Source organism: Aegilops tauschii, chromosome 2 (assembly GCF_002575655.3).
Source record: "Aegilops tauschii subsp. strangulata cultivar AL8/78 chromosome 2, Aet v6.0, whole genome shotgun sequence".
NCBI classification, from domain to species: Eukaryota; Viridiplantae; Streptophyta; class Magnoliopsida; order Poales; family Poaceae; genus Aegilops; species Aegilops tauschii.
Window position 1 is genome coordinate 170,908,570 of NC_053036.3, and position 25,469 is coordinate 170,934,038.

Here is a 25,469-nt window from a genome sequence, read left to right on the forward strand (position 1 = left end):
AATCTTTTTTCTGAAAATTTTGATATATTATATGCCTATGTAAATTTTTTTTATTTATTTTCCTTTTATTTTTGTTTTGCTGGAAAAATGTTTATTAAAAAAAACCTTTCCGCCGAACTGGGCCGGCCCAGCCCGATGCCGCGCGCCCCCGACCTCCCGGGCGGGACTCCGTCTGCCACACGCCGCCGCGCCGCCATGGACGCCGTAGCCGCCGCAGACTCCTCCACCGCCTCGCCTTGCCCCTCCCGCAAGCCTCCCGACCCTCCCCTTTATATAGCCCGCTCCCTGCCGTCGCCGCCTCTGCTCCTCCCCTCGCACCGCCACCCCACGCCCGATCCGCCGCCGCCGCCGTCGGTTGCCGCTGCCGCCGCCGCAAGCCGCCGCTGCTGCCGCACCACCCCGCCGCCCGCGCCGCCGTAGCCGCCGCTCACCGCTGCCCGCCGCGCCAGAGCACACCGCCCTCGCCGGAGCCGCCGCTCCGCCGATCCAAAACCGCCGCCGCCGGTTTATTTCCTTGAACCGGTGTAAAACCGTTAACCGGCCGGTTTTATTTATTAGGTTGGTTTTTACTTATTAGATAGGTTTATTTTCTAGGTTAATTTAATTAGTGAACGTTTGCTGTTTTAGGTTCTGGAGCGAACGGTTTTCGTTCTTTAGCTTCCCGTAGTGAACATTCGTTCTTTAGGTTTTTTCTTTTTCTTTTTTTATTTTCTGTCCAGGGACCTATTTGTAGTATTTCTTTTACAGATTAGTCCTTCTGTTTCAAACGACCACATCTTTTTACCTGCTTATCCAAATTCAACGAAACCAACGCCCACTTCTTCGTTATAAACTACTTTATCCAGTAAAACAACTTAAACATGTTTTTGAAAGTATTAAAATTTGAATTCAAACAGATTTGCATTCAAACTTCGTTTGATCATAACTTGAGTTTTATAACTCCATTTTAGTTGATTCTTTTTGCTTTTCGAAGCTCTTGACCTAAACTTTCTGATAAGGCCAAATTCATAAAATTTTGGTACTGTTAGAAATTGTTTTATGTTGCAAGAGGTATTTTCTTGGTTTTGAAGCTTTCTGAATTGTTTTGTTCGATCTTTCTGATCTTTTGCGTGATTGCTTATGTGTGGTTACTATTGTTTGCTTACGATAGATTGACCGGAGTGTGACGAGTAGAACTATCAAGATTTTTGAGTGCGAATCATCTTCATCAACAGTACATGCAAGTTCACACTTTGATCATATCCCTTTCATACCCAGTTTTTATGCATTAGTTTCACCCTCAAACATTGCATGGTTAGGAATTGATAACATGTGGGTATTGGGAAGTAGTTGATGAGGTAGGAACCTATTGCCCTGCATTCAAACCTTGGGAGTTACTATTACGTTATGCTTATATTGCAATGCTATGCTCGTAGACGTGGATTGGGGTTTGAGAGTATTCCATGACAGATGTGAGGTTGTTAATTAATGGTTGAACTTAAGGTGGCAACTTTAATACACATCTGGGTGGATTGAGGCACCTGGGGTACCCAGTGATTGCCTATATTTTTTGGAAATCCCGGGGTACCGTGTGATTCTCCTATGGACCGCCACCCAGGCTAAAAGGGATCATGAGACTATTCATAGTAGAAACTTCCATGTGCAGCCACAAGCTATTATGGGCTCTAGCATAGTTGATTAACTCGTGTGAACTCTTACATTGGTAGACTAGCAGATGTAGGGGATGTAGGTGGTACGGTCTACCCATCGTAAGGTGCTAACGCTTCTGAAAGACTATGTCTCGGTCATCCGTTTCTCAAACATCATGTAGTGCAAGAATTCAAACGGAGGAGATCGAGTCTGGTGGGGAAAAGTGCACAAACCTCTGCAGAGTGTACAAACTAATCATGGTTAGCCGTGTCCCCGGTTATGGACATCTTGAGTATCTGGTTCTTGGATTATCATGTTGATCTCATCACTCTTATTATAAACTTGATTGGGTTAATGATTACTTTTAATTGGGATTGAGAGGGGGTTTACCTTCTCAATGTTTTCAACAAACTTTGTAGTTAATTAAAATATATTCCTTTGCAGTAGGAAAAATTTGGCTTTTCACAAAAACCTTATAACCATAGAGCTTTTCCACCAGCCATATATGCATGTAGTGATAGTTATTATTCATCATTATCCTATGGTGTGAATTTGCCAGTACATTCAATGTACTGATCCTTTGTGGCTGCAACGTCTCATGTTGCAGGAATCTTACGACGAGTAAGTGATACATTAGGGTTACGATTTCTACACTCAACTTTGCCGTTGGTGTTGATGGGAATCCACAACCTTGTTGTTACTTCCGCTATTTGGATTGAGGTAATAGTATTTACGTTATTTTATACATGTGATTTACCTCTGTTATAAATCCTCGAGTACTGTGTGTGTCAGCATACCGATCCAGGGATGACACTTAAGCACAGAGACTTGACCGTCTGAGGTCAGGTCGCTACAAGATGGTATCAGAGCACATGTTGACTGTAGGACGTGACCCTAGAAACTGGCAAGCCCATAGGAAGGATTTTCTCTAAAACTTTCTTTTTCAAAAAGATCTTTTACCTCTCTTCTCTTCTGAGCTTATTCAAGCATTCCCTTTTAGTGAGACCATATCCCTTTTCCCCTTTTGACCACACGAAGATTCAGCTGATGCGACCACTCCAAGAAGTACAAGATATCGGACAACCACGACCACTACGGAATGAAGGAGATTTTTACCGTGCATCTGAATAAAGGAAACTACAACAGTTGAAGACTCCGGAGACTAGGAGAATTTGAAGGCCCTGAAGAATTCCCAGATTTTTATGACCTAGGAAGGCTACCCTTATGGAACTTGGCAGATTATGGAAGTTGTCAATACCCGAGATCAGGGTGTATCGGAGAAAGATCGGAGCATGGAGAGTTAAAAAAATTCAAAGTTCTGTCAAGGAAAACCCTAAGGCAGGAGATATCCACTATGGAGAGATAGCTCATGGAAATGACAAGAGCAGAAACACGGCTATCCATGATGTTATCGCCCGCTTATGCTATTGTCACCATGCTGAGTTAAGCATGCATATGCATGGAAGGATTGGATGGTAGAAGGCTGATGGAGCACCTATCAGCAAGATGAAGTTTTAACCTTAGCCGGTGTATCACCCGGATCTGGAGTGTTACATCAAGACGTTAAGATGGACCTACAAGAAGCCGTATTAGATAAGGAAGCATTTTGTGAAGAACTCAGGACCAGAAGCTGAAGTACCCTAGCTGGAGAAGCAAAATCACGAGATACCGGAGATACGTCAGGAACTGAAGGACAGTAGGACCATGATTCATGCCAAGGATGTTGAATAAAGAAGTTTGGAACGCAATTATTAAAGGACGCCACGAGAGACTTCGCGTCAACAGAGAGGATCTGGCAAAAGAACTTGAGAAGGACAAGCACGATCGGAAGAAGCCCTCGGAGACATGAACAAGGCTTGAAGAGTTTGATGACTTTGAAGATTTATTGACCTTTAGAAGACCAAACCCCTATTATACACCTACGTTTGATGCGACATTTGTGAGCTGTCATTTGTTTGATGTTTTTCCGACAGCCACATTAAAAATCTGTCTTTTCAAAACTATTGTTTGTACTGTGTGCATCCCTCTCTATCTCTCTTATCTCACCCAAAACCCTTGGATCCCAAAAGATGACGAATGGAGATGGACGAGTATTTCCGAGATTCATGACACAACCGGAGGTAGCACACTGGATACGGAACATGGAAGATCGCATGAAGGAGCACAGTATTAAAGAAGAGTATATGGTTCCATACACCCTACGAAAGATCCCACAAGGTGCTGCAAAATGGCGAGAGATATATCAAGCCATACAAGGATGGAATGGAACCAATGCTTGGGATGAATTCAAGACCGTTCTACTAAGGTCTCGTCTTATCCGAGAGCCATGTGAACCTAAAGAGAAGAAGCCTTGTGCATGTAAGATTTGTGGAGAAATGGGACACACCCATAAAGAACACAAGGATGAATGCCCTAATTGTGAAGGAAGTCACCCAACTGAAGAATGCCCAACTAGGCAGATCACTTGTTTCTTGTGTGAAGGGACTACCCACTACCCTGCTCAGTGTCACATTTACCCCATGATACAAAGAACCATCCAGCAGAAGAAAGAAGCAATGAAAGGAGCCCTTATGGAAAGTTTACAAGAACCTGCGACGAAGGAAGACGTGGAGGACACACTCAAAGAAGAACCAATTAAACCCTGCACCAAGTCATGCTATTCATGTGGAGAAGAAGGATACATCTCCCAGAACTGTATGAATGGGGATCTAGTAGAATTCCCGATAGAGGAAGTAGAGTATGACCCACAGGAAATAGAAGCCCTGATTGGAACGGAAAAGTCCAGGAAGAGAAGTAGATTGGATCCCAGGAACAACCCACTTTCTACAAAGAAAGACCTGAGTCATATCACATGTTTTAGGTGCAAAAATTCAGGACACTACTTCAATGATTGCCCAAAAGGGAAGATGAGGACCCCAGGAGGCTATATAATCACAAGGAAACCTCGAGATTTGTCAGAAGTAATATGTTTCCGTTGTGATGAAGCAGGGCACGTTGCTAGAGAATGCCCCAAGGAGAAGGAGACTTGTGATAAATAGTTGAGTTGCAACGAGAAATATAGTAGTAGTGTGGACATTTTTTGTTTATTAGTGAGGTGTTGGGTTGAGGCATGTACTCCAATGCAGGAGATTGTAATAATTTGAGAATCAATAAAGTTAGCATCATTGGTATTGATTTGGATTTTATGAGTTGTTACTCTATGAAGAAAGATTTTGGCCATTTTCGAGGATATGAGAAATATGGTCTATGGATGAATTTGTGCATTTTAAGGGTGGTAGTACCCTGTGAGGAGATTTGACACTTGGAAAGATAAGGATATTCCACGAAGTGGACTTCGAACAGAATAAGTGTAAGTTTTTATCACGGTATGTGGGATATCCCACGAGGATGAAGAGATGAATTACTATTGGATATAAAGGAGGTATGATGTTGGAAATATGGATCAATGGAAATTCCATGATGAGTCTGAGTAATCATGTCCTAGTTTGGTGCCAATAGAAGGAAGGAAGACAGTACAATCGGATGGATTTAAGAATACTAGGAAGTTGGAAGTTGGAATTTGCTCGATGATAAGTTCAAGGACTACAAGTGATGAGATGGGCCATAACCCACAGGCCCCAGGACCTGCCAAGAAGCAAGCACAATCTTGCTGAAGGAAAAACCCTGGAAGAAGTTATGATTTTAGTAACTGACGATCTTATAGGAGTTACGCTAAACCCGAGAGTTGTGAAGGAACGATAGATGTTTCTTTGGCTTGCAGAATCAATGGATTTATCCAAACCCAGTTCGTCGACAAGAGAAATTCTGCAATGATTGTGAGGATGACCGAGCGTTAGAATGCGAGATTCGCTAAACCATATACATGGTAATGGTTTGGGTGCGGGATGGATTGATCACCATAGCGACTTACTCTTATTATCCGCCTTGCTATATGGGATGGTAAATCTGAGTGACCTACCTATAGTAGAGCGACGACGATCAAAACCTTGTTTGAACCTTAGAAGGGTATAGAAATTTTTTCCCTTGTACAAGGCACCTGTTACCAATTGTAGGATATATGGTGAGGATCAACCAGACCCCTTTCCTGCAGGAGAAACCATGAATTGATGACCACCATGAGATATCGATAGTTGTTTAGTTTTGGCGCCAGACCCGTCAGCTAAGAAGACCCAGTCTCAGAATAACCTTACCAAGATGAAAGGACAGAAGAACTGCAGTAAAGGTTATGCCACTACCGGAAGAGCCCAGAGAAGGAATTTTCCCGAGAATCTGAGAAGACCAACACTATCAACAATAAGGATGGAGTATATGAGTTTTGATGGAACCGTAACCATGCTTCTAAGGGTGGTAGCACCCCAGACCCCTTGTGATGATCGATGGATTTTGAGAAGACCCCCAAACCTAACCTACTTCTTGCTAGCCTCTCTGAATCTCGAGGACGAGATTAATTTTAAGGGTGGTAGGTTTGTAACATCCCAATATTCTAAATTTTGGAATGTTATGATAAATAGATAGATTTGATTGATTGTTTGATTGATTGCGTGAAATTGAGTGAAATTCGAAACCTTTTGAAAGTTAAATGAGAGGGAATAAAAGGACTTTCCCAAACTTTCATTTTTGCTTTTATGATCTCCATGAATTCAAATTCTTTCCATCACAAAACCCTGGAGAGAAGATGACATGACTTCTTCCATTTATTTAAATGAAAAGGGGTGTTGAAAATATTTCAAATTTAGAAACTTTAAGCAACTCAATGATTTTCATGAGAGAAGATAAAATGACTTCTTCAAAACATATGAAATATGAGTTGGAAGTTTAAAAGGATCAAAATTTAAAGTCCTTTTGAAATTATTTTCAATTTGGAGTTATTTGAGTTTTGTTCAAATTATTTTTCTCCAAAATAAAAATATATGGAAAATAGGGCAACATGATTCCCTACATCAAAAAATTGGAGATAAATAAATTTGAAATCATTTTGGTATTTTTAAAATGATTTTTATGGGGTTTTATTGCAACAGTAGCATTCTTTGCTTTATTCTAATTTTTGTAGATTTTATTTGGTGCAACAAAAGTTTGATATATTATATGCCTATGTAAAATTTTTATTTATTTTGCTTTTATTTTTGTTTTGCTGGAAAAATGCTTATTAAGAAAAAAACCTTTCCACCGAACTGGGACGGCCCAGCCCGACGCCGCGCGCACCCGACCTCCCGGGCGGGACTCCGTTCGTCGCACACCGTCGCGCCGCCATGGACGCCGTAGCCGCCGCGGACTCCTCCACCGCCTCACCTTGCCCCTCCCGCAAGCCTCCCGGCCCTCCCCTTTATATAGCCCGCTGCCCGCCGTCGCCGCCTCTGCTCCTCCCCTCGCGCCGCCACCCCACGCCCGATCCACCGCCGCCGTTGGTTGCCGCCGCCGCCGCCTCGCTAGCTGCCGTTGCCGCCGCCGCAAGCCGCCGCTCCCCGTCGCTGCTGCCGCACCACCCCGCCGCCCGCGCCGCCGTAGCCGCTGCCCGCCGCGCCGAAGCACGCCGCCCTCGCCGGAGCTGCCGCTCCGCCTATACAAAACCGCCGCCGCCGGTTTATTTCCTTAACCGGTGTAAAACCGTTAACCCGGCCGGTTTTATTTATTAGGTTGGTTTTTACTTATTAGATCGGTTTATTTTCTAGGTTAATTTAATTAGTGAACGTTTGTTCTTTTAGGTTCTGGAGCGAATGGTTTTCGTTCTTTAGCTTCCCGTAGTGAACGTTCGTTCTTTAGGTTTTTTCTTTTTCTTTTTTTTATTTTCTGTCCAGGGACCTATTTGTAGTATTTCTTTTATAGATTAGTCCTTCTGTTTCAAACGACCACATCTTTTTACCTGCTTATCCAAATTTAACGAAACCAATGCCCACTTCTTCGTTATAAACTCCTTTATCCAGTAAAACAACTTAAACATGTTTTTGAAAGTATTAAAATTTGAATTCAAACAGATTTGCATTCAAACTTCGTTTGATCATAACTTGAGTTTATAACTCCGTTTTAGTTGATTCTTTTTGCTTTTCGAAGCTCTTGACCTAAACTTTTTGATAAGGCCAAATTCATATAATTTTGGTACTGTTAGAAAGTTTTTATGTTGCAAGAGGTATTTGCTTGGTTTTGAAGCTTTCTGAATTGTTTTGTTCGATCTTTCTGATCTTTTGAGTGATTGCTTATGTGTGGCTACTATTGTTTGCTTACGATAGATTGACCGGAGTGTGACGAGTAGAACTATCAAGATTTTTGAGTGCGAATCATCTTCATCAATAGTACAGGCAAGTTCACACTTTGATCATATCCCTTTCACACCCAGTTTTTATGCATTAGTTTCACCCTCAAACATTGCATGGTTAGGAATTGATAACATGTGGGTATTGGGAAGTAGTTGATGAGGTAGGAACCTATTGCCCTGCATTCAAACCTTGGGAGTTACTATTACGTTATGCTTATATTGCAATGCCATGCTCGTAGACGTGGATTGGGTTTTGAGAGTATTCCATGACAGATGTGAGGTTGTTAATTAATGGTTCAACTTAAGGTGGCAACTTTAATACACATCTGGGTGGATTGAGGCACCTGGGGTACCCAGTGATTGCCTGGCTCACTCGTTTCCATGCCACTAACCCGTGGGAACCCGGTAGTCGGGAGCACCCCACCATCTTGCATGACACGCTCACGCCACGCTTCCTTTTGCGTCGGTATTCTCCACGAGCTACCGGAACCGATATGTTGTCGTGGCATCATTTTTGTATTCGTCGCCGTGGCACCCCTTTCTTCCACCACGGTGACAAATGCTTCATAACATGCTCATGTCAACATTTTCATAAAAAGGCATAAAACTTGCATTGTCATCCGCATCATGATAACAACTTTTAAAAATGTTTATAATTGTTGTTACCTTTAAATTGCTATTTATGCATATGGGGATTTGCCGGAATTGTCGTTTGTTATTTCCGGCCTCATTTAAACTTGCTTAAATAGATAGTTTTATTATGCTTCACCTCTTGCCATGTTAATCAACATTTAATATTGTTGGGTACATAATCGAGAGAGAACTAAATAACTTAATGTGGTGTTTCGTCAATATGCAACTCGTTGCATATTGAGCTCCACTTAATTTGTAGTATTGTTTGTTGCACTTTGCCATCCCATGCCTCTTTAAATGGACATGCATCATACTTGTTTGTGCATCATGCCATGTGTATGTGATGGTTGTTTACTATGTTGTTTGCTTCTTTCCGGTGTTGCTTCTTCGGGTTAGTTCCGATAACGTCGCGTTTGTGAGGATTTGTTCGACTTCGCCCGTTTGTCTTCTTCATGGACCTGTTCTTCTTCCTTGCGGGATCTCAGGCAAGATGACCATACCCTCGAAATCACTTCTATCTTTGCTTGCTAGTTGTTCGCTCTATTGCTATGCCGCGCTACCTATCACTTGCTATACCATGCCTCCCATATTGCCATGTCAAGCCTCTAACCCACCTTTCCTAGCAAACCGTTGTTTGGCTATGTTACCGCTTTTGCTCAGCCCCTCTTATAGCGTTGCTAGTTGCAGGTGAAGATGAAGTTTGCTCCATGTTGGAACATGGATATGTTGGGATATCACAATATCTATTATTTAATTAATGCATCTATATACTTGGTAAAGGGTGGAAGGCTCGGCCTTATGCCTGGTGTTTTGTTCCACTCTTGCCGCCCTAGTTTTCGTCATACCGGTGTTATGTTCCTTGATTTTGCGTCCCTTACGCGGTTGGGTGATTTATGGGACCCCCTTGACAGTTCGCCTTGAATAAAACTCCTCCAGCAAGGCCCAACATTGGTTTTACCATTTGCCTAACAACCTATTACCTTTCCCTTGGGAGTAATTAACCCGAGGGTCATCTTTACTTTAGCCCCCCTGGGCCAATGCTTCTCTAAGTGTTGGTCCGAACTAGAGCACCGTGCGGGACCGTCCCTTGGCAACTTGGGTTACGTTGGTACCTGTACGCTTCGCTCATCCAGTGTGCCCTGAGAACGAGATATGTGCAGCTCCTATCGGGATTTGTCGGCACAGTCGGGTGGTCTTGCTGGTCTTGTTTTACCATTGTCGAAATGTCTTGTAACCGGGATTCCGAGCCTGATCGGGTCTTCCTGAGAGAAGGAATATCCTTCGTTGACCGTGAGAGCTTGTGATGGGCTAAGTTGGGACACCCCTGCAGGGTATTTATCTTTCGAAAGCCGTGCCCGTAGTTATGTGGCAGATGGGAATTTGTTAATGTCCGGTTGTAGAGAACTTGACACTTGACTTAATTAAAATGCATCAACCGCGTGTGTAGCCGTGATGGTCTCTTTTCGGCGGGGTCCAGGAAGTGAACACGGCCTTGTGTTATGCTTGAACGTAAGTAGCTTCAGGATCACTTCTTGATCACTTCCAGCTTCTCGACCGTTGCGTTGCTTTTCTTCTCGCTCTTATTTGTGTATGTTAGCCACCATACATGCTAGTGCTTGCTGCAGCTCCACCTCACTACCTTCTCCTACACATAAGCTTAAATAGTCTTGATCTCGCGGGTGTGAGATTGCTGAGTCCTCGTGACTCACAGATACTTCCAAAACACTTGCAGGTGCCGACGATACCAGTGCAGGTGATGCAACCGAGCTCAAGTGGGAGTTCGACGAGGACCTTGGTCGTTACTATGTTTCGTTTCCTGATGATCAGTAGTGGAGCCCAGTTGGGACGATCGGGGATCTAGCATTTGGGGTTGTCTTCTTTTATTTTGGTTCCGTAGTCGGATCTTGATTGTACTCTGAATGATGTACGTTTAATTTATGATTTGTGTGAAGTGGCGATTGTAAGCCAACCCTCTTTATCCCATTCTTGTTCATTACATGGGATTGTGTGAAGATGACCCTTCTTGCGACAAAACCTACAATGCGGTTATGCCTCTAAGTCGTGCCTCGACACGTGAGAGATATAGCCGCATCGTGGGCGTTACATGGGGTACCAAGTGATTGCCAGTATTTTTTGGAAATCCCGGGGTACCGTGTGATTCTCCTATGGACCACCACCCAGGCTCAAAGGGATCATGAGATTATTCATACTAGAAACTTCCGTGTGCAGCCACAAGCTATTATGGGATCTAGCATAGTTGATTAAGTCGTGTGAACTCTTACAGTGGTAGACTAGCAGATGTCGGGGATGTAGGTGGTACGGTCTACCCCTCGTAAGGTGCTAACGCTTCTGAAAGACTATCTCTCGGTCATCCGTTTCTCAAACATCATGTAGTGCGAGAATTCAAACGGAGGAGATCGAGTCTTGTGGGGAAAAGTGCACAAACCTCTGCAGAGTGTACAAACTAATCATGGTTAGCCGTGTCCCCGGTTATGGACATCTTGAGTATTTGGTTCTTGGATTATCATGTTGATCTCATCACTCTTATTATAAACTTGATTGGGTTAATGATTACTTTTAATTGGGATTGAGAGGGGGTTTACCTTCTCAATGTTTTCAACAAACTTTGTAGTTAATTAAAATATATTCCTTTGCAGTAGGGAAAAATTGGCTTTTCGCAAAAAACTTATAACCATAGAGCTTTTCCACCAGCCATATATGCATGTAGTGATAGTTATTATTCATCATTATCCTATGGTGTGAATTTGCCAGTACATTCAATGTACTGACCCTTTGTGGCTGCAACGTCTCATGTTGCAGGAATCTTACGACGAGTAAGTGATACGTTAGGGTTACGATTTCTACTCTCAACTTTGCCGTTGGTGTTGATGGGAATCCACAACCTTGTTGCTACTTCCGCTATTTGGATTGAGGTAATAGTATTTACGTTATTTTATACATGTGATTTACCTCTGTTATAAATCCTCGAGTACTGTGTGTGTCAGCATACCGATCCAGGGATGACACTTAAGCACAGAGACTTGACCGTCTGAGGTCGGGTCGCTACACCTAGGCAGCGGCTACCGGAGAAGAGGTCAATCCTCAGTCGGTGGGCGGTGGCGGCATCGTAGGAGGTCAATCCTTGATCTGCGGCGGGAGATAGGAGGAGCTCAACCATCGAGGTCGGCGGCGGTATGATTCGAGCACATCCATCGCGGTCGATGGCGGGATAATGGAGGTCGAACTTCAGGCGGCAACTACACTAAGCTTTGCTGCTCGACCCTGCTGTCTCGGCGTGCCGCCGCATCGCGCTTGTCTGTCTGCTGGGTGGAGGTCGCCGCGTGGCTAATTAATTAAGGTATTCTTTTCGTGAGTGGCTTAATTAAGGTATTCAATTCCTAAGTGTAGTGTTGTACTAGTACTCTGCGTGTAAATTGACTGGCCATTAATTTTTTTCATTGCACGTCTGGATAACAACATGAAGCGCCCTCACTAATTATTAAAATAAAACATTGTGATTTATGCACGCATCTTTGGGCAGCAGTTAATCCGTGTATTAATGTTGTTGTTTTGCTTTTAATTACCATTGTGTGCTGCAGATGGAACAATGTCGATGGATGAAGAATCGAAAAACCGCAGATTTTATCAGTGGCGTGACAGAGTTCATGAATTTGGCTGAAAGTACAAAGAGGAGAATTGGTGATGCGGATTACATCCTGTGTCCATGTACTGATTGTGCCAATACAGAGTCACATGAAGTTGGAGATGTCCAGATGCACTTAGTCTCTAGGGGATTCATGGATGGATATACACGTTGGACCAGACACGGTGAAGAGGAGGTCATGGATGAAGATACCCAGGGCAGCGAGATGCCATACCCCGATCAGTGTCACATGGATGTTGAATCAAAAATTGGGGCAGAGGCGTCAAGCTACCAATGGAACACCGGAAAGCCGAAACGCCCACTGGAAAACCAAGACATCGACGCAGATGATGACGATCTTGATATGCAAGATTTTGCTGCTATGATTGCAGATTTTGAGGGCCCAGAAAAGGATATGATTGGGTACAAGGATCTGCCAACCATTGATGCGGACTCCTAGAAATAATTGTATCCAGGTTGCAAAAAGAAATATTCCAGGTTGAGTGCCACCTTGGCGCTTCTCAGATTTAAAGCAGTAAACGGTCTATCAAACTAGGGCTTCACAGAGATGTTATGTCTTTTCAAAGAAATTCTTCTGGAAGATAATGTGCTCCTCAGAAGCACGAATGAAGCGAAGAAAATTGTTTGCCCATTGGAACTTGAAGTACAAAAGATACACGCTTGTGTGAATGATTGTATATTGTACTGTGGTGAGTACAAAGATTTGCGTGCATGTCCCACATGCAAGCATGCACGATACAAGCGCAGGAGAGCAAAGGACAGGTACAAATTGGACGACGAGATCAAGACAGGAATCCCGTCCAAGGTTGAGGCGTTTGTTTGCAAACCCTAGAGAGGCAAAGAGGTTGCGGTGGCATCATGATGAGCGAATTGCGGATAGGTTTATGAGGCACCCGAAAGATGGGGCTCAGTGGGAATTAATCGAAAAAAAGTTTGAAATTTTTGCCAAGGATCCTAGAAGTATAAGGCTCGGGGAGTGTACTAACGGGATGAATCCTTTTGGCGATATGAGCACCAATCACAACACATGGCCGGTGCTTCTGTGCATATATAACCTAGCTCCTTGGTTGTGTATGAAGAAAAAATACATTACGATGTCAATGATTATCTAAGGCCCGAAGCAACCTGGAAATGACATCGACATTTACTTTCAGCTACTGGTAGAAGAACTGCTGACAGTGTGAATAGATGCGCATGATGTAAAATGTTATGATGCTTACAGAAAGGAGATTTTTGATCTACATGCGATGATGCTGGTGCACACCATTCAAGATATGCCGGCATTAGGCAACACATCGGGCAGAAAACAAAGGGAGATGTAGGGTGTGTCACATGCATGGATAGGACAGCTAGCAGAAGACTTCCCAACTCGCGCAAAACAGTGTATTTGCGTCATCGTAGGTTCTTACGGAAAAATCACCCATACCGAAATATGAAAGATGAATTTGATGGTACGACAGAGGCAGGTGCGGGCCCAAGACCCTATGATGGGGAGGTGGTCCACAACATGGCTAAAAAAATAATGTTGTGCTTGGCAAGAACCACCCTTTGACGGTGAAACAAACACCCAAGGATCAAGTGTTTAAGAAGAAATCAGTGTTCTGGAAATTACCTTACTGGGAGATTCTACGTGTACGTCACTGCATCGATGTCATGCACGTAGAGAAGAACGTATGTGAAAGCATCCTTGGTACTCTGATCAAGATTAAAGGTAAAAGAAAGGATCGTGACGGTTCGCGGCTCGATATGCTTGCTGATCAGTCACAATGCAAGAGTGATGCAAAAGATGATGACAAATTCATCAAAGCTCGCCAGAGTTACAATTTTAGCACAAAAGAAGCAACATAGTTCTTCACCTATTTGTTGTCAGTTAAGACACCCTCTTCCTACTGCACAAACATCAGAAGTCTCGTGGATGTGAGCTCAGGTAAAATGAAGTTGGGACACATGAAGTCACATGATTGCCACGTAATGTTGACACAAATCCTCCCGGTGGCCATCAGGAATTTGATGGACAAAGATATAAGAAACACACTCATTGACCTCTATGATTTCTTCAACCAACTATGGCAGAAAGTTGTAAATCCTAAAGAGTTGGATCTTATGCAAGAATATTGTCCTACCTAGAGATGTTTTTCCCACTGTCATTCTTTGATCTCATGTGCACCTTGTCGATGAGATAAAGTATTGTGGTCCTGTGTTTCTTCGCAACATGTATCCCTTCGAGCGGTTCATGGGAATACTGAAGCGCTTTTGTCCGAACCGAAACCATCCAGAGGCAAGCATCCTACAAGGTTATACCGCGGAGGAGGTGGTTGAGTTTTGCACCGAATACATGAAACAAAGACCTATAGGTTTGCCCCTCTCTCGCCACGAGGGAAGGCTGAAAGGTAAGCCGGTCCTTGCTGGCACGCAAATGGCTGCACCCGGAGAATTGGCAGAGAAAGCCATTTGACGGTACTGCTTAACAGCCCAATTCTCATCGCTTATGCCGAAGAACACTAGGCGGAGATACGCCAAAGTTCTTACCAATGGTGCCTTCATCAGATGTGGAGATGAAGGAGGACACTAAGAACTACGCCGAATGGCTGAAGAATCGTTTGGCACAAGGATCCATCGATGACATTGCTACGTGGTTGGCACAAAAGCCATCACCTACGGTGCTGACATACCAAGCATATGCCATAAATGGATACACGTTCTACACTGAGGAACGTGATAAGAAGACCTCATATCAGAACAACTCTGTTCGAATAAAATGCATGACTGTAAATGAAGCTGATAAAAGGGTATACTATGGAACCATCAAAGAGATTTGGGAGCTTGACTATGTGAAAGTTAAGGTGGCATTATTCAGGTGCGCATGGATCCCTCTTGGTCAGGTAAGGATTGATGAGTACAGGAAGACCTGTGTTAACAGGACAACGATGGCATATCATGTGGACCCATTCATTCTTGCCAGCGATGCTACCCAGATTTTCTTTGTGGAAGACCCCTTGCATAAGAACGGCCATTTAGCGATGCATGGGAAGAGAAGGGTACTGGGTGTCGACGATGTTACCGATGAGGACGAGTATGATGAATTTGACGAGTTGCCAGCCAAGGGATCACGCACCCGTGTAACAGAGCAGCGTAAAATCATCAAAAACCCCAAGTTCATTCGGGGTCAACTTAATGATCCCAGTTCCCCCATGTACATGGGAATTAAGCCGTAAGACTAGTCTTTGTGCCTACCCTGCAACTTAATTCGTTCAATCTAGAACTGTCGCATGTACTGAATTTGTGAGTTATGCCCGGTTTTCTGTTGATGCAAGAACCGTTAATATGTTGACCTTGATATGCTGTCAGCTCAGGCAATGAATATGAAATGTTTTTTGTTATTATTATTATATCATAGAGGTAGCACACTCAATTGATCTCACTACAGTATGTGTGAACAAATATACCCAATCTGGTTTGCGAATAGCACATGGTTCGTTGATGAAAGCCGTGTGCCGACCAAACCCCGCCACCCCGCCCACGATCTGAGTCGTGCTTTCTGATTGGCCAGAACCCAAACCCCGCGGATCGTACGTCTGCACCGTTGGATGCTCCCAGATCGAACGGCGATCCTCATCCCTTTCGACAGCACATGCAGTTCTGATTGTAATTTTATTTTTATGCACAAAATGCACGTTAATCTCAAAAAATGTCTTAAATATAGCTAATGATACCTAAAATGCGCCAGAAAATCAAACCCGTGGTATAATGGTGATTGCGTACCGTGGGGAAATTTTTATGAGGCCAAACGATGAAGTCACCGGCCACAGGAGTTTGAATTGACACGTCTCCTTTTGGGAAACCATGATCCTTCATGTGAGATGCTCCAGTTTGGAAGGAGTGGTCATCAAAACTTGTGCCAAACTTAACCAATTTTTTTTCCACGGGGTCGTGAGAGCACGCCACAGGGACACATCGATTTTGATGATGTCCGAACTCCATCTGAATTTCCTGTAATTAAAATACCAACTAGGAGTACGCCAGTGGCCGCACCTCGCGGCCGAAATGTTTGAAACTTCTCCCCGCTTCTTGAACAAACAGATGAAAACTCACAAAGCGACGCACAAATGATCTGTACACGTTTTCTAGGCTGATAGTAAGGGGGTATCATAGCTAGTATCATGCATGCCAACTAGGCAATTTTGATGAGCTGTCATAGAATTAATTAAATGAAGAAAGAGAGGGTTAAGTATCATATCATGAAACCGTATCATAATAAATGCTATGCTACTATGTGTCATGCATGACAATATAAATAAAGTACTACATATGATACTAGCTACTCTATGATACTATGCATTAGAGCAAGTACACAATAGAGTGACATAAGACTAGCCACAATGGGTAGTAACATAGAATGTTACTAGTCTATGTTACTACCTCTATAGTGGGGAGTAACATATGTGTAGTAACATGCAACACTTCATTTATTAGGCTATAGACTCATCTTGCCTTGAGATGTGTGATGTTACTCATACTACTAGTAAGACTAGCCACAATGGGTAGTAACATAGACTAGTAACATGCCCATGTTACTAGTCTATGTTACTACCTCTATAGTGGGGAGTAACATATGTGTGGTAACATGCAACACTTCATTTATTAGGCTATAGACACATCTTGCCTTGATATGTGTGATGTTACTCATACTGGTAGTAACTAGCTATGTTACCACTTTTATCTCTTTCTTCATTTATTGCATGCCACATCATCTATTTAACCTAGATATGTGTGATGTTACTACCTATGTTACTCCCACTGTGGGTAGTCTAAGACACAAATGAGTCTATAGCCTAATAAATGAAGTGTTCACTACTGCAGGATGCTGCTAACGCGACACTGCAATCAGAGACCCTTTCACGAAACTGTGTGCGATGCACTAATCGCAAACGGGGATGTAAAAAAACCATCAAAAAAGGTGCAAAAAGTTTGCGATGGAGGATGCATCAAACACGGTTCAGATTTTAGTTGCGTGTGCGATGCAGGGCATACGGTTCAGTCCAATGAACTGTTTGTGATGATGAGGAACAAAAGAAACTGGCAGCCAGATGAAGGTGTCTGCGATATACAACATATGGTTCACTCAGATGAACTGTTTGTGATTAGGCAACACAAAAGAAACGGTCAGGCACATGAAGGTGTGTGCGATATACCGCATGTGGTTCACTCGGATGAACTGTTTGCTTTGAGCCAAGAGAACAGAAATGGTTCAATATAACAAGATGTGTGTGATACGCGGCAAACAGGTCTGTAAACAGAAATGTGTGTGAAGATCCATAATAACACAAACGATTGCTGCTAATAAGCCGTGTGTGTTGTGGGCAAACGCTTGGTGGTTTACAATTGTCAGCGGTTGATTAAATCATCACCGACGGGTTCCCCGGGAGGGTCCGTGTGCGATGTCATTGCACATAGAACAACAGCATATGTTATAACTTATAAGGACTTGATTCCATAAACAGACTGAACATCGAATTACATATGTGGCTAGTACACACATGACCTTTGCACACACGAAAGTACGTTCCAAAATGCCTAGGAAACTCAAATAATGTATAAAAAGACAAAACGAACCGTGAATAATTTCATATTTTTAGGACGACACTACTATATATAGTTGCATGTTGCCTCTGTAAAATAAATCAAGGCAGGAAGAGACAGCGTATGTCGTTTCGCACACATATGTGACAAGGTCCATGTCGGAACCATGAGCCTTTTTGAGAGAAGCTCCGGTTTGCAAGAAGTTTGTACCAAAACTTGTCACAAATTGGACTAACAGTAACAGTGATGTTCTTTCCCTATGTTGTGAATGCTTATAATAATTATGTCTTAATGAAAGAAATGGCAAGCCATTGGCCCAGTATGAAAGAAAATATGGGTCAAAACCGAGTTGAAAAGGGAAACAATATCTAACTCTAGCTTACAAACAGTACAAAAGCATGAGGATTAATTGCTCATCAGGTTTAGACAAAATCCAGATTGAACAGGACAAGGACATCTAACTCAACCAAAGTTTTCGGCAGTCACAATCAAATGGATCGGTCTGATCCATAAAATCAAGATCCCCGGCCAGAAATTCTACTAGTACATGATGACAAGCTGTTGTAAATAGAAGCCGAGCATGATCAGAAGCCCTTAGGTCCACCTGAAACTTCTTTTTATGTTGTTAAACACTTGCAGCTGTAAGAAATTTGTTGTCGAAAAACTTAATCCTCACGGACAATAGTGCCCTCGCATTCAAGATGAAGAATGTGACAAAGCTAGTGTTTGCATTGTTGGATGCATATCCTTCCAGTGTTACTGTCTTCAAACGAATGTCATGAGATCTGAGAAAATCCCGGTGCTTCTTGAACCATCGATTGGTTATACCTTTTTCTCCATGTGTTAGTGGCTAAATAGAGATGAAGATTGAAAATAGTTAATGTCTAAAAATATTATGTTGAAAGAGTGATAGCTCAACGCTTAATTATAGTACATTATATATGGGCTTTCAATGTGCGTGAAATCATCACCTTTATATACAAATTCTCTAGACATGGAAAGCATTGTAGCAAGCCAATAATCGTGTTCAGATCAAAACACCACATACTGATATGTAAGGTCTTGACAGAATCCACCACCATTGATAGGATGGACAAGCTCTTCATTGAGCATAGAACATAATATTAGTACCAAAAGTGTACTCCAAGATGATCCTTAACTTATGCGCAAAAATGAAAAAGGCAGATTACAAAAGTTTATGTGAATAACATACAGTACCTCAATAGGTGTGGAGCCAAACACCATTTTGAACCATCTAAAAGGATCACGAATTGCACCCAAGGTGTCCATTTTAGGCGAAGAGACTATAGTTATTTGCGAAGGTACTATACCAGAATCAAGGAGCAACCTTTGAAGTGAAGGGGCATCTTCGATGATGAGATCATGTCCAAAAAACAAATTCCCATGCTTACAAGGTGGGGCGACTTTATTTTGAGACAACGGACCTGAATTTCCATTGCAAAAACAAGCAGCAAGCGCTCCAGGGCAGGGCAGCTGGAGGGGATGATGCTGTGCAGTGCGGCCTCCAACAGATCAACCACCACAAGCGCAAGTTTTTATAGTAGTGGGAGTCGAAGCATTTGTACCAGATTGTCTTCTAGATGGCACCGGGCAAAGGTGGCGGTGTGGAGAGAGGAGGAAAACCACGTGATGGACATCGGTGGTGAGGGCACAGATACATCAGTTCGTGGTATGTTACATATATAGTCATGGTAGAACTCAAGCTGCTGGAGTTTATCGAATTGACAGAATGTCAGCCAGGCAGCCACCGTGCACGGTATGTCTAGCAGGTAGCATGCCGGGATGCAGATGCGTTGAACGGAGCCCCCGTGGGAGGAGATGATGGCTCCAGGGAGTTCAGAATCATCATCGACAGATAGCTGACGACAGTCGAGATTAAGAGGCGCGGTGTGCCATAGAGTGCACCACCGAGATGCGAGGACTTGTGTGCGGTAGCCATTCTTGGTGGGGAGAAGGGAGATGATCTCCCCAAGGATTCCGTCTGGGAGATCGCTGATGCGGTCCGCCGGAGATTCTACCGGTTCCTCTAGTCCAGGGGGGCGCTTCTGGCCGCACAGCCGGGTCCAAGATCTACATCCAGTGGCGGTGCTGGTCGAAGCCTCATTTGTGTACATACCAATCTGAAAGAAAAAATGTCATAACATGTAGGACATTCGAAATCAATTCTCAAGATCAGGAAGAAAAAAGGCACAAACATATATGTAGGTGACTAACCGGTTTTCCGTCGGAGTCGCAGTTGTTGCCGGAGTTGTTGTTGACCTCCGGCTTCGGCTCGGGGGGCACGACGGCCCCGACGAATTCAAGGTCGTGCTGCTGCCTGCGCGAGACCTTGTCGGCGGCGACGGAAACCTCTGTGGCCAGCTTGACGGGTTGTGTGGGTGCTTCACATGCCCCGGCGTCGCCACTCCCTCCGATGCTACGCTTCGGCGGCATCGTCATACAATCCGGAGTCCAAACGTCGGTGACCACTGTGGACCAGGGGTGGGCCGCCTATTATGGCCGGCGGCTCGGGCGCGCAATTAATACGGACCAGTGGGAGCGAGGCAGGCTGCAGTCAAAAGTTGTCTCACCTCCCGGTGAGCCTGCGCGGCGGACGTCTGCCATTCCTACCATCATTTCCCACAGCTACTCGCACACCTCCCCGTCAATACACACACCTGCATGCACGCCTCCCGGTATGCCTGTGCGGCAGACTGCTCGCATGCATCCCATCAACTCACGCCTGCTCGCACGGCACACGGGGCGTGTGGCAGCACGTATATTTTTTGGTTTATTTTCTGCCGCTTTACGGCTTCACTGAACTGTTTGCGTTGAAGAGATGCACAAATCCTACGTTGAACATCTCGCACGCTTCCCGGTGAACCTGCGCACCGGACGAGTTTTGGATTTACTAGAATTTCAAAACCAGGCATCTCAATGTTTTGCCGGCAATCAACAGTGCCCTGGAGTTTGAAATTCATTCCCATTTCTTGCATGGGACCTAAGCATGCACATGAGGACATATATTTGATTTTTCAACCAATTTATATGTACTGGAGCATGTGCATGTAGTTCAAATTTGAATTATGCACATAAATGCAATGAAAACTCAGTTAATGCATAAAATGTCCAAACGAACCCCGAAAAATCACAAAAATTGACACAACACTCCTGTTGTTCTATGTTGACACGAGAAATTTTTTGGAAGCAATAACAGGAATTGGATATCGTTCGTCCCCAAAGGTGGGACGTTCCCTACCGAAACCATTATGCTTTTTGTGAGAAGCTCTGGTTTGCCCCAAATGGGACAAAAAATTTACCACGACATGTTGATGCCGCTCCATGATAGCATGCCAAGTTTCATGAATTTCAGACGAGTTTTGGATTTACTAGAATTTAAAAACCAGGCATCTCAATGTTTTGCCGGCAATCAACGGTGCCCCGGTGTTTGAAATTCATTCCCATTTCTTGCATGGGACCTAAACATGCACCCAAGAACACATATTTGATTTTTCAACCAATTTATATGCACTGGAGCATGTGCATGTAGTTCAAATTTGAATTATGCACATAACTGCATTGAAAACTCAGTTAATGCGTAAAAATGTCCAAACGAACCTTGAAAAATCATAAAAACTGACACAACACTCCTGTTGTTCTATGTTGACACGAGAAATTTTTTGGAAGCAATAAGAGGCAATGGATATCATTTCGTCCCAAAAGGTGGGACGTTCCCTACCGAAACCATCATGCTTGTTGTGAGAAGCTCTGCTTTGTGAGAAGCATATACCCAAACCTGCCCAAAATGGGACAAAAAATTTACCACGGCATGTTGATGCCGCTCCATGATAGCATGCCAAGTTTCATGAATTTCAGACGAGTTTTGGATTTACTAGAAATTAAAAGCCATGTATCTCAATGTTTTGCCGGCAATCAACGGTGCCCCGGTGTTTGAAATTCATTCCCATTTCTTGCATGGGACCTAAGCATGCACATAAGGACACTGATTTGATTTTTCAACCAATTTATATACACTGGAGCATGTGCATGTAGTTCAAATTTGAATTATGCACATAAATGCATTTAAAACTCAGTTAATGCATAAAAATGTCCAAACGAACCCCGAAAAATCACAAAAATTGACACAACACTCCTGTTGTTCTATGTTGACACGAGAAAAAAATTTGAAAGCAATAAGAGGCAATGGATATCGTTTCGTCCCCAAAGGTGGGACGTTCCCTACCGAAACCATCATGCTTGTTGTGAGAAGCTCTGCTTTGTGAGAAGCATATACCCAATCCCGCCCCAAATGGGACAAAAAATTTACCACGACATGTTGATGCCGCTCCATGATAGCATGCCAAATTTCATGAATTTCAGACGAGTTTTGGATTACTAGAAATTAAAAGCCATGTATCTCAATGTTTTGCCGACAATCAATGGTGCCCCGGTGTATGAAATTCATTCCCATTTCTTGCATGGGACCTAAGCATGCACATAAGGACACATATTTGATTTTTCAACCAATTTATATGCACTGGAGCATGTGCATGTAGTTCAAATTTGAATTATGCACATAAATGCATTGAAAACTCAGTTAATGCATAAAAATGTCCAAACGAACCCTGAAAAATCACAAAAATTGACACAACACTCCTGTTGTTCTATGTTGACACGAGAAAAATTTGAAAGCAATAAGAGGCAATGGATATCGTTTCGTCCCCAAAGGTGGGACGTTCCCTACCGAAACCATCATGCTTGTTGTGAGAAGCTCTGCTTTGTGAGAAGCATATACCCAAACCTGCCCCAAATGGGACAAAAAATTTACCACGGCATGTTGATGCCGCTCCATGATAGCATGCCAAGTTTCATGAATTTCAGACGAGTTTTGGATTTACTAGAAATTAAAAGCCATGTATCTCAATGTTTTGCCGGCAATTAACGGTGCATCAGTGTTTGAAATTCATTCCCATTTCTTGCATGGGACCTAAGCATGCACATAAGGACACAGCTTTGATTTTTCAATCAATTTATATCCACTGGAGCATGTGCATGTAGTTCAAATTTGAATTATGCACATAAATGCATTGAAAACTCAGTTAATGCATAAAAATGTCCAAACGAACCCCAAAAATCACAAAAATTGACACAACACTCCTGTTGTTCTATGTTGACACGAGAAAAAAATTTGAAAGAAATAAGAGGCAATGGATATCGTTTCGTCCCCAAAGGTGGGACGTTCCCTACCGAAACCATTATGCTTGTTGTGAGAAGCTCTGCTTTGTGAGATGCATATACCCAAACCTGCCCCAAAATGGGACAAAATTTTTACCACAGCATGTTGATGCCGCTCCATGATAGCATGCCAAGCTTCATGAATTTCAGATGAGTTTTGGATTTACTAGAATTTAAATACCAGGCATCTCTATGTGTTGCCAGCAATCAACGGTGGCAGGGTGTTTGAAATTCATTCCCATTTCTTGCATGGGACCTAAGCATGCACCCAAGGACACAGATTTGATTTTTCAACCAATTTATATGCACTGGAGCATGTGCATGTAGTTCAAATTTGAATTATGCACATAAATGCATTGAAAACTCAGTTAATGCATAAATGTCCAAACGAATCCCAAAAAATCACAAAAATTGACACAACACTCCTGTTGTTCTATGTTGACACGAGATTTTTTTTGAAGCAATAAGAGGCAATGGATATCATTTCGTCCCCAAAGGTGGGGCGTTCCCTACCGAAACCATCATGCTTGTTGTGAGAAGCTCTGGTTTGTGAGAAGCTTATACCCAAACCTGCCTCAAATGGGACAAATTTTTTACCACGGCATGTTGATGCCGCTCCATGATAGCATGCCAGGTTTCATGAATTTTAGACGAGTTTTGGATTTACTAGAAATTAAAAGCCATGTATCTCAATGTTTGCGACCGAGTGACGGTGGTAGGGTGTTTGAAATTCATTCCCATTTCTTGCATGGGACCTAAGCATGCAACCAAGGACACATATTTGATTTTTCAACCAGTTTATATGCACTGGAGAATGTGCATGTAGTTCAAATTTGAATTATGGGCATAAAATGCCAGGAAAACCCAATTAATGTAAAAATGTCGAAACGAACCCCGAAAAATTGCAAAATTGATCACAACACTACTGTTGTTCTATATTGACACTCGAAATTTTTTGAAAGCAATAAGAGGCGACGGATATCGTTTCGTCCCCAAAGGTGGCACATTCCCTACCGAAACCATCACGCTTGTTGTGCGAATCTCTAGTTTGCGAGAAGTTTATACCCAAACCTGCCGCAAATGGGACAATTTTTTTACCACGGCATGTTGATGCCGCCCCATGATAGCGTGCCAGGTTTCATGAATTTCAAATGAGTTTTGGATTTACTAGAATTTAAAAACCAAGTATCTCAATGTTTGCGGCCGAGTGACGGTGGCAGGGTGTGTGACATTCATTCCCATTTCTTGCATGGGACCTAAGCATACAACCAAGGACACATATTTGATTTTGCAACCAGTTTATATGCACTGGAGAATGTGCATGTAGTTCAAATTTGAATTATGCGCATAAAATACCTGAAAAAACCCAGTTAATGTATAAAAATGTCCAAATGAACCCCAAAAAATTCCAAAATTGAACACAACACTCATGTTGTTCTATGTTGACACTTGAAATTTTTTGAAAGCAATAAGAGGCAACGGATATCGTTTCGTCCCCGAAGGTGGCACGTTCCCTATAGAAACCATCACGCTTGTTGTGAGAAGCTCTGGTTTGTGAGAAGCTTATACCCAAACCTGCCCCAAATGGGACAAAAAATTTACCACGGCATGTTGATGCCGCTCCATGATAGCAGGCCAGGTTTCATGAATTTCAGACGAGTTTTGGATTTACTAGTAATTAAAAGCCATGTATCTCAATGTTTGAGGCCGAGTGACGGTGGCAGGGTGTGTGACATTCATTCCCATTTCTTGCATGGGACCTAAGCATGCAACCAAGGACACATATTTGATTTTTCAACCAGTTTATATGCACTAGAGCATGTGCACAGTTCAAATTAGAATTATGCGCATAAAATGCTTGGAAAACCAAGTTAATGTATAAAAACATCCAAACGAACCCTGAATAATTCCATTATTTTTGATGACACACCTATAGTTGCATGTTCACTGCAGATAAAAGTTCTAACAATTCAAACACCATCCTTTGTAGCTGTGACCCAATTACGTAATTCAAATCAATACGATAAATCAAGTAGATCACACGCAGTTTATCATCACCAACCGTGTGATATGCAGCACAAAATATCTTGGAGCACCGCCAGTGTATAGTATGCCTATGGCTTACACGAGAAGGTGCGTCGGCTACAGTCCACAACTGGCATGTCAAGCACACTAGCTCACTCCCCAAATATCATTTCATTGTTCATTCATCACCGATGAAAGATGGGGACGTGGGCCCACGTCGTGAGGGCAACTTCGGCGGCCCACTCCGGCGAGAGCATGGCCGCAGCAGCCAGTCACGTGGTAATAAGCTTCGTGAGGGCGACCGCAGTCTGCGTCCGGGCGGCCAAGGCAGCCCAAACGGCCGATGTTGCTTATCGGGCGGCGACAACAACATCTGCCTCGGGGATAGCAACTGGCGAGAGCGGCACAGCAGCTGTCCGTTCCACAGCGGCGGCCTTAGCCTTGATGGAGGCC